A 15,183-nucleotide genomic window follows, 5' to 3' on the forward strand; every position below is an offset into this window, starting at 1 on the left:
GTGGACTGCCGCGCGGAGTGGACCCGCGGTTTGAGGCGCGATGTCACGGATTGCGCGGCCCATCCCGCCGGAGATTCGAGTCCTCCCTCCCTCGGGCATGGGTGTGTGTGTGTGTGTGTGTGTTTTGTTCTTAGCATAAGTTAGTTTAAGTAGTGTGTAACTCTAGGGGCCGATGACCTCAGCAGTTTGGTCCCTTAGGAATTCACACACATGTGAACATGTGGGCTGAGTGTGAAACTTGCCCGCATGCGGTCTACCGTTTCTTCACTCACTGCCGACCCATTGATTTCCTCTTGCAGCGACATCCTGAATTTTTAAACTGTGCACCATAGCCGAATGGAGTTGGCAGTTGGTGGCTCTTTAGTCAACCTCGCTCTGAAGTGTCGTTGTACTGTTACGGCAGACTGATGCACTTCCAGCACAACATACGCTTTCTCGGTGCTTGTCGCCATCTTGTCTAAGTGCTCACTGCTGCGCTCTCATGGCAGAAATCAGAAGTGTAGCTGCGACAATACAAAACTTTTTGCATTTTTCTACACGAGTGTTGAGTTTTGTGACAATATGTCAATTAGTGTAGCTGCAATGAATTTATGATATCGCTTCAATAATTTACAATGACGTCTTATGTATGTGTGTGTGTCTACTTTAAAATATTACAAATAGTTCATTTGTGATTTACGCTGTAACTGTAAATTATAAATGTACATTGACATATTCAGAATCGCACTACAAAGCGTTCGAAGGAAAAATGAGGAAATAAATACACTGAAGAGCCAAAGAAACTGGTACACCTGCCTAATAGCGTGTATGGTTCCCGCGAGCACATGACATGGCATGGACTCCACTAATGTCGGAAGTAGTGCTGGAGGGAATGGACACCACGAATCCTGCAGGGCTGCCCGTAAGTCCATAACAGTACGAGGGGTGAAGATCTCTTCTGAACTGCACGTTGCAAGGCATCCCAGATGTGCTCAGAATATTCATGTCTGGGGAGTTTGGTGGCCAGCGTAAGTGTTTAACCTCAAAAGAGTGTTCCTGGAGCCACTCTGTAGCAGTTCTGGACGTGTGAGGTATCGCATTGTCATGCCGGAATTGTCCAAGTCCGTCGGAATGCACAATGGACATGAATGGATGCAAGTGATCAGACAGGATGCTTACGTACGTGTCACCTGTCAGAGTCGTATATAGACGTATTAGGGGTCCCATATCACTCCAACTGCCCACGCTCCACACCATTACAGAGTCTCCACCAGCTTGATATGCAAGGTCCATGGATTCACGATGTTGTCTCCAAACCCGTACACGTCCATCCGCTTGATATTACTTGAAACGAGACTCGTCCGACCAGTCCAATGTCGATACTGACGGGTCCAGGCGAGGCGTGCAGTCATCAAGGGTACAGGAGTGGGCCTTCGCTCCGAAAGCCCATATCGACGATGTTTCGTTGAATGGTTCGCATGCTGACACTTTTTGATGACCCATCATTGAAATCTGCAGCAGTTTGCGGAAGGGTTGCACTTCCGTCACGTTGAACGATTCTCTTCAGTCGTTGTTGGTCTCGTTCTTGCAGGATCTTTTTTCCAAGCGCAGTGATGTCGGAGATTTGATATTTTACCCGACTGTCGTACGGGAAAATCCCCACTTCATCGCTGCCTTGGAGATACTGTGTTCCATCGCTCATGCGCTGACTCTCGTTCAAAGTCACTTAAATCCTGATAACCTTCCATTGTAGCAGCACTAATCGATCTAACTACTGCGCCTGACACTTGTCTTATAAAGGCATTGCTGACCGCAGCGCCGTATTCTGCCTGTTTACATATCTCTTTATTTGAATACGCATGCCTACACCAGTTTCTTTGGCGCTTCAGTGCAAATGAACAAAGGTGCAAGCTTAGTGATGGGTACACTACCTAGGCGTGATTCACGTTTGCGTAAAAATTCAGACAAATACTTTTCATCCAAACCATTTTCCTGTCTTTTCTACCCGAATAACACACGTTTGCGTCGCGGCTAGAGCTACCGTTGTATCCAATGAATCCTGCTTGCCAATTACTGGCACACAAAAAAAGATTCCGGCGCGGTCAATTTTTCTCCTCTAGGGGACTGGGTGTTGTGTTGTGTTGTCCTTACATTCGTATTGTCATAACTGACATTACACTGTTCAGAAGACTGAATGGGCACGACCAGAAAGCCAATACATTGAAAAATAAATGTCAGAGCATTCGTAGGGCTGGTGCGGTATGGCCGTTCACTCGTGTCTTCCAATCCCTGCAGTGCAAATGCTTGTTCACAGGTTCAATCGAATGATAGTGAACACTGGCAAATTGTCTGCGACTGTTCGTTTGCTTCCATTCCTTCCGGTGAAAACGAACCTTAATGAATAGAACAAACACCAGTCCAAGTTGTAAATATTTAATTTTTCATTCGATGACTAGTTTCAGGCCGAGACCCATTCTCAGACCAACATAATAAAGTCGAAAATGGCATTTCCGAATATATCAACAAAATGTGTAATACACATTCAAAGTGCATACAGATAACTACTGAAAAAGAAATGTCAGAGCGTTCATAAGGTTATCTATATGCACTGTGAATGTACATTGCACATTTTGTTGACATCTTCGGAAATACCATTTTCGACTTTGTTATGTTGGTCTGAAAATGGGCCTCGGCCCGAAACTAGTCATCGAATGAAAAATAAAATATTTGCAACTTGGACTGGTTTTTCGTTCTCTTGATTAACAGAAGTTGCTGACCCAAGTTACTCCAGCATGCTGGAAGTTCGAAACTTAAAGAGCTAGAGAGGCTTAAGCCCGCTTTCAATGAGGGATTTTCTGGCCGAAACCGACTAATCGAACTCCGTGCGCCTTTCAGTTCTGCGTGTAAATCGGCAACCAACCACGACACGAGTGTGTCTACGATGTCAATAATCTATAGATTGTGTCGAGTGTGGAGTTCTATAGCGGAGTCTGCTAATATCGGAAGTTAAACTGTTCTGGCCGACGTCACTCCTGTTACAGAATTGGATTTTGTGCTTTCGTCTTATCTTAATCTTTTTTGTGTTGTTTGCTTTGTTTTCGTGACACATTGAAAAATTACACAAGGTCATGGTATTTTTTTCCTTCCAGCGTTCTCTTACGAGAGAGACAACATACACTGCAAGAGAAAAAGCCGACACACGACGATTATAACGGAAATCACTTGATGTGAGGTGCACGTACAGACAAGCAAATGATTGCACTTTCAGAAAAAAAACGATGATTAATTCAAGACAGAGAGCTTCACAAATTCAGCAAGTCAATAACGCGTCCGTCCACCTCTGGCCCTTATGCAAGCAGTTTGTCATTGATTGACAGAGTTGTTGGAAGTCCTGCTGACGGATATCGTGCCAGTTGACACGTCAGATCGTCAAAGTAGCGAGCCGGTCGGAGGACTCTGCCCATAATGCTCCAAACTTTCTCAAATGGGGAGAGATCCGGAGACATTACTTCCCAAGTATGGCTTGGCAACCACGAAAACAAGCAGTAGAAACTTTCGTGTGTGCGGGCGGGGGCTACCTTGCTGAAATACAGGCTGGTCTATTGATCGTGACCGGGCCAAATATCTCACTAAATAAGCGCCAAACGAAAAAACTACAAAGAACGAAACTTGTCTAGCTTGAAGGGGGAAACTAGATGGCGCTATGGTTGGCCCGCTAGATGGCGCTGCCATAGGTCAAACGGATATCAACTGCGCTTTTTAGAAATAGGAACCCATATTTTTTATTACACATTCGTGTAGTACGTAAAGAAATATGAACGTTTTAGCTGGACCACTATTTTCGCTTTGTGATAGATGGCGCTGTAATAGTCACAAACATATGGCTCACAATTTTAGACGAACAGTTGGTAACAGGTAAGTTTTTTAAATTAAAATACAGAACGTAGGTACGTTTGAACATTTTATTTCGGTTGTTCCAATGTGATACGTGTACCTTTGTGAACTTATCATTTCTGAGAACGGATGCTGTGACAGCGTGATTACCTGTAAATACCACATTAATGCAATAAATGCTCAAAATGATGTCCGTCAACCTCGATGCATTTGGCAATACGTGTAACGACATTTCTCTCAACAGCGAGTAGTTCGCCTTCTGTAATGTTCGCACATGCATTGACAATGCGCTGACGCATGTTGTCAGGCGTTGTCGGTGAATCACGATGGCAAATATCCTTCAACTTTCCCCACAGAAAGAAATCCGGGGACGTCAATTCCGGTGAACGTGCTGGCAATAGTATGGTGCTTCGACGACCAATCCGCCTTTCATGAAATATGCTATTCAATACCGCTTCAACCGCACGCGAGCTACGTGCCGGACAGCCATCATGTTGGAAGTACATTGACAATCTCTCATTCAGTGAAACAACGTGTAGTAACATCGGTAGATCATTACGTAGGAAATCAGCATACATTGCACCATTTAGATTGTCATCGATAAAATTGGGGCCAATCATCCTTCCTCCCATAATGCCGCACCATACATTAACCCGCCAAGGTCGCTGATGTACCACTTGTCGCAGCCATCGTGCATTTTCCGTTGCCCGGTAGTATATATTATGCCGGTTTACGTTACCGCTGTTGGTGAATGACGCTTCGTCGCTAAATAGAACGCGTGCAAAAAAATCTGTCATCGTCCCGTAATTTCTCTTGTGCCCAGTGGCAGAACTGTACACGACGTTCCAAGTCGTCGCCATGCAATTCTTACTGCACAGAAATATGGTTTGGGTGCAATCGATGTTGATGTAGCATTCTCAACACCGACATTTTCGAAATTCCCCAATCTCGCGCACTTTGTCTGCTACTGATGTACGAATTAGACGCGACAGCATCTAAAAAACCTACTTGGGAATCATCATTTGTTGCAGGTCGTAGTTGACGTTTCACATGTGGCTGAACATTTCCTGTTTCCTTAAATAACGTAACTATCCGGTGAACGGTCCGGACACTTGGATGATGTCCAGGATACGGAGCAGCATACATAGCACACGCGCGTTGGGCATTTTGATCACAATAACCATACATCAACACGATATCGACATTTTGGTAAACGGTCCATTTTAACACAGGTAATGTATCACGAAGCATATACCGTTCGCACTGGCGGAATGTTACGTGATACCACGTACTTATATGTTTGTGACTATTACAGCGCCATCTATCACAAAGCGACAAAAGTGGTCCAACTAAAACATTCACATTTCTTCTGTTTTAAAAAACGCAGTTGATATCCGTTTGACCTATGGCAGCGCCATCTAGCGGGCCAACCATAGCACCATTTGGTTTCCCCCTTCAAGCTAGACGAGTTTCGTTCTTTGTAGTTTTTTCGTTTGATGCTTGTTTCGTGAGATATTTGGCCCGGTCACTATCAATGGACCACCCTGTATAAACCCAGGGTCGCTTGACATGGAGAGCTACATAACGGGGCGTAGAATGTCGTCGACATACCACTGTGCAGAAAGAGCTCCACGGATGACAAGTGCAGGGCAACCCAGACCATCACTCCAGGTTTTCAGGCCCTGCAGGGGGCGACATCCAGTTTGGTATCCCACCGCTGCCCGGCGCCACCAGACACGCCTTGGCCATGAATCTCACTGAGTGGAGTAGAACTGTCTTCAGTGGTGAGTCCCACTTTGAACTGAGCCCCAGTGACCACCGAAGACGTGTCTGGTGGCGCCCTGGACTGCAGTGGATTACCAACATGACTGTCGCGCGCCATACGGCCCGACAGTCTGGGCTGCCGTTTATTTTCATTACAGGATCCCTTAGGTTATCATTCGTCGCACCCTTGCAGCACAGCGGAACGACGACGATAATTTAATCGCCTCTTCTTGGCAAGCCACCCTGTGCTCACATTTAAGGGAGACAATGCCCGCCATCAAACGAGATTTCTACTGCTTTTCTTCCTGCTTGCCAGAACCTGCTTTGGCGGCCAGAGTCGGCGGTTCCTTCTCAATTATGAACGTATGGAGCACTATGGGCCGGTCCCTCCAAACAGCTCGGCATTTTGCCTATTTAACGCGCCAGTTGGGCACAATTTGTCATGACATCTACATCTACATCTACATCCATACTCCGCAAGCCACCTGATGGTGCGAGGCGGAGGGTACTTTGAGTACCTCTATCGATTCTCCCTTCTATTCCAGTCTCGTATTGTTCCCGGAAAGAAAGATTGTCGGTATGCCTCTGTGTGGGCTCTAATCTGTCTGATTTTATCCTCATGGTCTCTTCGCGAGATATATGTAGGAGGGAGCAATATACTGCTTGACTCCTCGGTGAAGGTATGTTCTCGAAACTTCAACAAAAGCCCCTACCGAGCTACTGAGCGTCTCTCCTGCAGAGTCTTCCACTGGAGTTTATCTATCATCTCCGTAACGCTTTCGCGATTACTAAATGATCCTGTAACGAAGCGCGCTGCTCTCCGTTGGATCTTCTCCATCTGTTCTATCAACCCTATCTGGTACGGATCTCACACCGGTGAGCACTATTCCAGCAGTGGGCGAACAAGTGTACTGTAACCTACATCCATCGTTTTCGGATTGCATTTCCTTAGGATTCTTCCAATGAGTCTCAGTCTGGCATCTGCTTTACCAACGATCAACTTTATATGATCATTCCATTTTAAACCACTCCTAATGCCTACTCCCAGATAACTTATGGAATTAACTGCTTCCAGTTGCTAAGCTGCTATATTGTAGCTAAATGATAAAGGATCTTTCTTTCTATGTATTCGCAGCATATTACACTTGTCTACATTGAGATTCAATTGCCATTCCCTGCACCATGTGTTAATTCGTTGCAGATCCTCCTGCATTTCAGTACAATTTTCCATTGTTACAACCTCTCGATATACTACAGCATCATCCGCAAGAAGCCTCAGTGAACTTCCGATGTTATCCAAAGGTCATTTATGTATATTGTAAATAGCAACGGTCCTACGACACTCCCCTGCGGCACACCTGAAATCACTCTTACTTCGGAAGACTTCTCTCCATTGAGAATCACATACTGCGTTCTGTTATCTAGGAACTCTTCAATCCAATCACACAATTGGTCTGATAGTCCATATGCTCTTACTTTGTTCATTAAACGACTGTGGGGAACTGTATCAAATGCCTTGAGGAAGTCAAGAAACACGGCATCTACCTGGGAACCCGTGTTATGGCCCTCTGAGTCTCGTGTGGACGAATAGCGCGAGCTGGGTTTCACACGATCGTCTTTTTCAAAACCCATGCTGATTCCTACAGAGTAGATTTCTAGTCTCCAAAAAAGTCATTATACTCGAACATAATACGTGCTCCAAAATTCTACAACTGATCGTCGTTAGAGATATAGGTCTGTAGTTTTGTACATCTCTTCGACGTCCCTTCTTGAACTCGGGGATGACTTGTGCCCTTTTCCAATCCTTTGGAACGCTACGCTCTTCTAGAGACCCCACAGGATAAAACCCAGCAACTCTGTCAATCCCAAGCCGATTAATTGCTTGTAAAAGGGCGAGAGGTGTACCAATGCATTATTGATACGGTCAGTTTGTGAATCTTACTGTTGAAGAACTTATCTAATTTTTCTGAAATTTTAATCATTTGTTGGCCTTTACATGTACATAACATCTACCGATTTCCGTCCCATTCGTATAACTCCTTCTTAGTGCGTCATTTTTGCCATACGTATATGACGAAAATTTTCTACCTTGTTTGGCAGTTAGCAAGAAGACAATATACGAAGGGTAAAGCAAAAAGGCGTTACTTACTGCGGTCCAGATATTGTTTGATGTGTTTGCAAGTACATAGTTTCTCGAGCAAATAATTGTATGTCTTCTGCAATGAGTGTATGACACATGTTCTATTCTTTCAGTTCTGAGGAGTGTAAAGAATTTTCCAGAAGATCTCTGACGAGAATTTCACTGTGGTAGCTAATAAATTCTGTTATCATTCCTGGTTCCTACATTTCGTTACTACATTTCCATATTGTCGTAAAAGGAGTAGTTCATGAGCTCACATTCACTGTTGAGGTGCCAAACTGCACAGCGGGCAGCTCTCACGACACACGTGATTCTGGCGTTAAGTCAGTACAGGAATAAAACGCCAGGGGCGCTGCAGTAGACTTACTTGTCTCGAGTAGTCAACAGAGAGAAAAAGTCGATCGTGCAAACGGGGCCTTAGAGAAATCTGCGTGGTACGCCCGTGTTTAAATTCCGGTATCCGAGCCGGAAAGAGGGGTCTGTGGGTGCAGGCAGACGGTGGCCCGGCCTTCCTGGAAACGTGTACCCCGCGCTCGCACCTCCTACGGGATTCATTAGCGGCCGCGGGACGGGTTTTAAACATACGCCTCGCTTTATGACATCATTACTCTCACATCCGCAGCCGGTTCTCGGAAAACAGACGAGTTGGACCGCGGGGTAATATAGAATTCATCAGAGGGCCGCAAGCGAACAGCAGGAAAAGGCAGTCACCGGCTTCAAACGCAGGTGGCAAACCATAACCGATGAAGACTGGACTGCCTTGTCTTTCAGAGGTCGTCCTGTCGTGTTGACTCAGTGTTTGGATTTAAAGAATGAATAGTCTAAAGGACTCTGCTACACATTTATCGGATGGTGTGGTGTATACACGCTTTGCATTTCTTTGTCGATAGTGTAATACAATGATTAATTCGTTTTCTTATTTATGCGCTTTGTGTCTTCCAAGATTCGTCTAATCGGCGTTTGATATCAGGCACTTGCTGTTTGCGTATTTATTACAACATTTTTGCTAGGTCACTTCCTTTTTTTTGTGTCTATTCGCTACAAATTTTGCAATTGATTTTAAACTGTCTCGCCATTGAGCTACAGGCTCCAAGTTTTAAGCATTTCTCACAGGTGGATGACAATATAATATTAACTCGCTTTCTCGTCTGTCTGATCCATAGCGGAGGCGTTGTTGATGAAAAGGGTTGGTAACGCCTGACTTGTCAGCTGCTCTGCAGGACTGCCATGATGTGCGGGCAGGGTATTGTCGGAATCCGTTCCAGATGGAATGCCAATGGACAGAGAAAGGAGGAAGAGGATATGGACATCGCGTTCTTGTCTGTCTCTGTCTGTTCGGTACAGTTCATTTCAAATTAACTTTCTGATGAGCTAAACACCTGAAATTTTAGACATAACTCAGAAATGGATGACAATGCAATATTAACTCGTTTTCTAGTGTAGTAAGTGGCGGAGGGTGCTTTGTTTACCATTGTCATTTCCCAATCAGCTAGAGACCTCAAACATTCACTGTAGCCCAGAATTGGATGACAATGCACTATTATTCGCTAGCTTGTGTGCTGTATAATGGGGAGTACTTCTGTGCACCCACCTTTACTGGGGAAAATGATTGCTGATAAGCTTCCATATGAACTCGAATCTCACTAATTTTTATCTTCACGATCTTTTCGTAACATACACCCAGGAGCAATCTATACAAGGTGTGATAAAAAAGGAACGGAAATTTTTATTTTTCTTAACAAATCGTTGTTTATTTATCAACATCAACTTTGTCCCCTTCAAAATAATCCCCCTTATATATAATACACTTTTGCCAGTGCTCTTTCCAATCTCGGAAGCACTTCTGGATCTCACTTTTCGTTATGGTGTTCACCTCCTTCAGCGATTCTTTTTTTATATTTTCAACGGTAGCAAAACGACGACCTTTCTTGGTCTTCTTCAGCCTTGGGATTAGAAAGAAGTAGCAGGGGGCCATGTCCATCAAATACGATGGCTGCGACAGTAAAACAGTTTTGCTTTATTGCCAAAAAATTGCTAACAAGCATTGAGATTTGAGCAGGACCATTATAGTCATGCAATTTCCAAGAGTGGTTTTGCCACAGTTCTGGTCGTTTTCTTCAGATTGCTTCTCGCAAACGGCGCTAACTTCCAGGTAATGGCCTTTATTTACCTACGGTCACAATGCAGGAGCAAATGGTCCACTACCCCATTGTACTAAAAAAAAACTGCGAGAAAAACCTTCGCATGTGATCGAACCTGTCGAATTTTTTGGGTCTTGGCTGTCCAGGTATTTTCCATTGGAAGATGCGTCCTTTGTTTCGAGGTCATACCCGTATACTCGTCTTTAGTCACCTGTTAAAATCTTCTTTAGAGCTTTTTGAATAGCTGTCGACTCTATTCAGCTATACCTGAGCGATGTCTACGCGGCGTCTTCTTGGTCGAAATTGAACAATTTCTGAGGCAACTTTCAAACTTGGTTACTACACGTTTCATGCCCAAAACTTCCGAAGAAATTGCTTGCGAATAGCGAAAGAATAAGCCTACATCATCAGTAACCTCTCTATGGTGATTCGGCGATTTTCGAGAATCATTTTCTTTACTCCTTCCACGTTGTCGTCAGTAATTGATGTGCGAGGACGTCCAAGGCAATCGTCGACATCTACATCTTGTCGACCCTCTTTGAAACGTTTATATCACTTGTAACCTCTTGTCTTACACTTGATTCGCCAAATGTGCTACACTTTATTCCTTTCTTCAAGCAAAATTTAATGCAAATTCTTTGATGCATCTTTTTCGAAAGTAAAATTCGCTTAGCACTCGAAAACATGTATAATATTTTCGACTGTCAACAGTGAACTAAATATTCAAAATAGCAGAAAATGCAAACATATGTCAGGAACATGTGTACAAACTGAAATGGCCTTTCATTAGTGGCGGCAGGAATTCATGGAAGGGCAAAGCGTTTGCAATGGAATGAAGCGAAAAGCCAGTTAACAAGAACCAATAATCATAGAGCGCCAGAAGGCCTTATAAATTTGCTTTAAAATTTGTCCCCTTTTTATAAAAAAAATGTGTGTGAAATTCTGCTCCTATAGTAAACACCTAGACCTTAACAGCAAGTAAAATCTTAAAATGTCTTCATCCTTTCTTAGAACCAAAAGTTATTTACATTTGATTAAAATGTACTAATAAAGCTCATAAATTAAGTAAGCATTTCGTTTTCGCAGATTCAGTAATTAATAATGTTGTTTCTCCTGTTTCAGAGATATAAAATATCAACGTACGAGACAGATTGTTTATAAGGTAAGAGGAAGTACTATATTTCTTTCAGTTAAATTGTCAGTAGTGCTAATTACTTTGTAGTAAGAGAAAAAATATTTTGGAAAAAGCTAAAGACGCTAAGGTGGCGAAGCACGTTGCTGAAGATCAGAAAGATTTCTCTATTAGTTTAAATGAGAGCATGCCACTGTCGTCTAGACTGGAGTCTCTAGTTTTGGAAGTATTTCCCTAGAAAGTTCAAGTAATATGTTAGCGTTTCTTTCATTCCTTCCATTCACTTCATTCTTGTTGCTATTGCCCAATTATCAGCATAGCAAAATTTTCTGGATTTTGATGTGGATAAGTCATCAAAGTAGCACCGAGCGGGGTAGCGCAGTGGTTAGCACACTGGACTCGCATTCGGGAGGACGACGGTTCAAACCCGTGTCCAGTGGGATGGTTATTTCGAAAGGAAACGATCGCTTTCCTTCTCCATCCTTCCGTAACCCGAGCTTGTGCTCTGTCTCTAATTACTTCTTTGTCGACGGGACGTTAAACACCAACGTCCTCCTACTCCAGCAAAGTAGGAGAGGAAACGACTGGAGCTGAAACTGAACCGTCGAGAAGGCAGTTATTGAGTTTCTTCAGGTCGCTCAGTGAATTACCCAGGACAACATGAAAAATCGTATTATTCAAAATATTGTCGCCTAATATGACAGTTATTTTACAGAGTATTTCACGGAGGAGTTTGTAGAGCAGTTCTTGTTTCCAGACAGTATTGTATGCTGCAGAGTGGCCAATGAATGTAACTAATGTTTGTGGCTTTTCCTGGTGTTGAACTTCTACAAACGCTATCTGATCAAAAGTGTCTGAACAACTATTTGTGGGCATTTATGTAGGGCGTGGGGGTGACCAACCTTCTTCATTATAACGGCTTGAACACTGCTGGAAAGAGTTTCAGTGGGGAATGGGAGCCCGTTCTTCCTCAGGAGTCGAAACTATAGTGGATAGTGATGCTGAACGCTGGGGCCTGAAGCAAAGGCGACATTTTGATTCACTCCAATTGTGTTCCACTGGGTACAGATCTCTGGGCTCCGGGCTGGTCAGTTCATTTCAGGAATGTTATTGTCTACGAATCAATGCTTCACAGACATTGCTGTATGATAAGGTGCATTGTCATACGAACATTGATGTCTCTGAGCTGCCCTTCTACTGTGTGTGGTACATAATGCTGTAAATGTATTCATGTCCTTCATCAGTCAGCATTTTCTTAAACGCAACAAGGTGATCACAAGCTAATCATAGCATAACACTACCTCCTCAATGTTTCAGTTGGCACTTCACGTGAGAACATGTAAATTTCTCTAGGCATTCACTAAACCAAACCCTTTCATCGGATTGCCGCAAGGTATAGCGTGTTCCATCAGGCCGAAACCCTTTCGTCTGAATGCAACAGGGTACAGTGTGTTTCATCATTGCAAATGACTCTCTTACAGTCATCCGCTGTCCATTGACGTCGCTCTTTACGCCACCTCAAGCGTCTCTTAGCGTTGACTACAGAAACAAGTGCCTTATGAGTAGTTCAAAAATGGTTCAAATGGTTCTGAGCAGTATGGGACTTAACGTCTGAGGTCATCAGTCCTCTAGAACTTAGAACTCCTTAAACCTAACTAACCTAAGGACATAACACACATCTATGCCCGAGGCAGGATTCGAACCTGCGACCGGAGCGGTCACACGGTTCCAGACTGAAGCGCCTAGAACCGCTCGGCCACTGCGGCCGGCCTTCTGAGTAGTTCCTCGACCATTGTACCCCGTTATTTTTAGCTCCCTACACACAGTCTACAGCTACATCTACGTGATTACTCTGCTATTCACAATAAAGTGCCTGGCAGAGGGTTCAATGAATCACCTTCATGCTGTCTCTCTACCGTTCCACTCTTGGACGGCACACGGGAAAAACGAGCACTTTCCGTGCGAGCCCTGATTTCTCTTATTTTATCGTGATGATCGTTTCTCCCTATGTATGTGGGTGCCAACAGAATGTTTTCGCAATCGGAGGAGAAAACTGGTGATTGAAATTTCATGAGAAGACCCCGTCGCAACGAAAAACGCCTTTGTTTTAATGATTGCCACTCCAATTCACGTACCATGGCTGTGGCGCTATCTCCTCTATTTCGCGATATTACAAAACCAGCTGCCCTTCTTTGTACTTTTTCGATGTCATCCGTCAGTCCCACCTGATGCGGATCCCACATCGCACAGCAATACTCCAGAATAGTGTGGATAAGTGTGGTGTAAGCAGTCTCTTCAGTAGACCTGTTGCACCTTCTAAGTGTTCTGCCAATGAATCGCAGTTTTTGGTTTGCTCTACCCACAACATTATCTATGTGATAGTTCCAGTTTAGGTTATTTGTAATTGTAATCCCTAAGTATATAGTTGAATTTACAGCCCTCAGATTTGTGTGACTTATCGCGTAATCGAAATTTAACTGATTTCTTTTAGTACTCATGTGAATAACTTCACACTTTTCCTTATTCAGGATCAATTGCCACTTTTCACACCATACAGATATCTTATCTAAATCATTTATCAAGTCGTTTTGATCATCTGATGACTTTACAAGACGGTAAATGACAGCATCATCTGCAAACAATCCAAGACGGCTACTCAGATTGTCTGCTATGTCGTTAATATAGATCAGAAACAATAGAGGGCCTATAACACTTCCTTGGGGAACGCCGGATATTACTTCTGTTTTACTCGATGACTTTCCGTCTATTACTACGAACTGTGACCTTTCTGACAGGCTGTGCGGCTGATCCCGACTAGGTTCGAGTCATCCCTCGGGCATGGGTGTTTGTCCTTTGAATAATTTAGGTTAAGTAGTGTGTAAGCTTAGGAACTGATGACCTTAGCAGTTAATTCGCGTAAGATTTGATACACATTTGAACATTTTTTTCTGACAGGAAGTCACGAGTCCAATCGCACAACTGACGCGATATTCTGTAGGCACTCAGTTTGATTAGAAGACGCTTGTGAGGAAGGGTGTCGAAAGCCTTCTGGAAATCTAAAAAATGTGCTAAATGCACTGCTGGTTGGTCTTTGGAACTCACGTGTGATTCCTTCTGATGATTTCATCCGCTTTACTCGACTGCCCCTGTCCGTCAGTACATAAGGCCTGCTTGGCCTTTGGTTCAAATGGCTCTGAGCACTATGGGACTTAACATCTGTGGTCATCAGTCCCCTAGAACTTAGAACTACTTAAACCTAACTAACCTAAGGACATCACACACATCCATGCCCGAGGCAGGATTCGAACCTGCGACCGTAGCAGTCGCGCGGTTCCGGACTGAGCGCCTTAACCGCGAGACCACCGCGGCCGGCCTGCCTGGCCTTTGTTTGTCTGTAGTTGTGCTAAATACTAGTTGGAGTGATTATTTCATTAACTGTCGTCTGACTCGTGCGTGCATATGTGAAATGCCACACTACTCCTCTCGAGCTGAATGTCTGATAATCCCGGGCAAGGATCTGAAAACCGCATCAAAAGGAATGAATCTGACTCTGCGACTTTGAGTTTAAGATCTGGCATTTAGTACAATTTACTGATGCTCCTAACTATTTATAACAACGCATCTGACTTACATGAACTGAATTTGGCACCTAACTTGCATGAATTTAAATTCAGTAGTTCTTCATAACGTATCTGACTTACGTGAATTGAAATTGGTGCTTCTTTCAATTTGCTTTCATAACACCCAAATTTCAAGGATGAATGGTGCTACTATTTGAAACAACATATTACGTTCAATGAATACCATTTATTTTCACTTCATAAAATTGCACACGGAAACTGATTTAAACGCTGCTGACTACATTAAACATGAAGCATAAGCTCCCCCCCCCCCCCCCCCCCTCCACCATGAACCATAGACCTTGCCGTTGGTGGGGAGGCTTGCGTGCCTCAACGATACAGATAGCCGTACCGTAGGTGCAACCACAACGTAGGGGTATCTCTTGAGAGGACAGACGAACGTGTGGTTCCTGAAGAGGGGCAGCAGCCTTTCCAGTAGTTGCAGGGGCAACAGTCTGGATGATTGACTGATCTGGCCTTGTAACATTAACCAAAACGGCCTTGCTGTGCTGG

General features: G+C 43.9%; 1 protein-coding gene across 2 annotated transcripts in view; it reads left to right on the forward strand.

Annotated features, from left to right (window-relative positions):
- The window catches only part of LOC124794862 (Na(+)/H(+) exchanger beta-like), a 677,818-nt gene that overhangs the window by 381,856 nt on the left and 280,779 nt on the right, over positions 1 to 15,183 (forward strand). For both annotated transcript variants that reach the window (XM_047258533.1, XM_047258534.1), the window contains one exon: positions 11,041 to 11,080. The gene's annotated coding sequence lies outside the window, so the exon portion shown is untranslated. The remainder of the gene's footprint in view (positions 1 to 11,040; positions 11,081 to 15,183) is intronic.

This window comes from Schistocerca piceifrons, chromosome 4, assembly GCF_021461385.2.
Source record: "Schistocerca piceifrons isolate TAMUIC-IGC-003096 chromosome 4, iqSchPice1.1, whole genome shotgun sequence".
Classification (NCBI taxonomy): Eukaryota; Metazoa; Arthropoda; class Insecta; order Orthoptera; family Acrididae; genus Schistocerca; species Schistocerca piceifrons.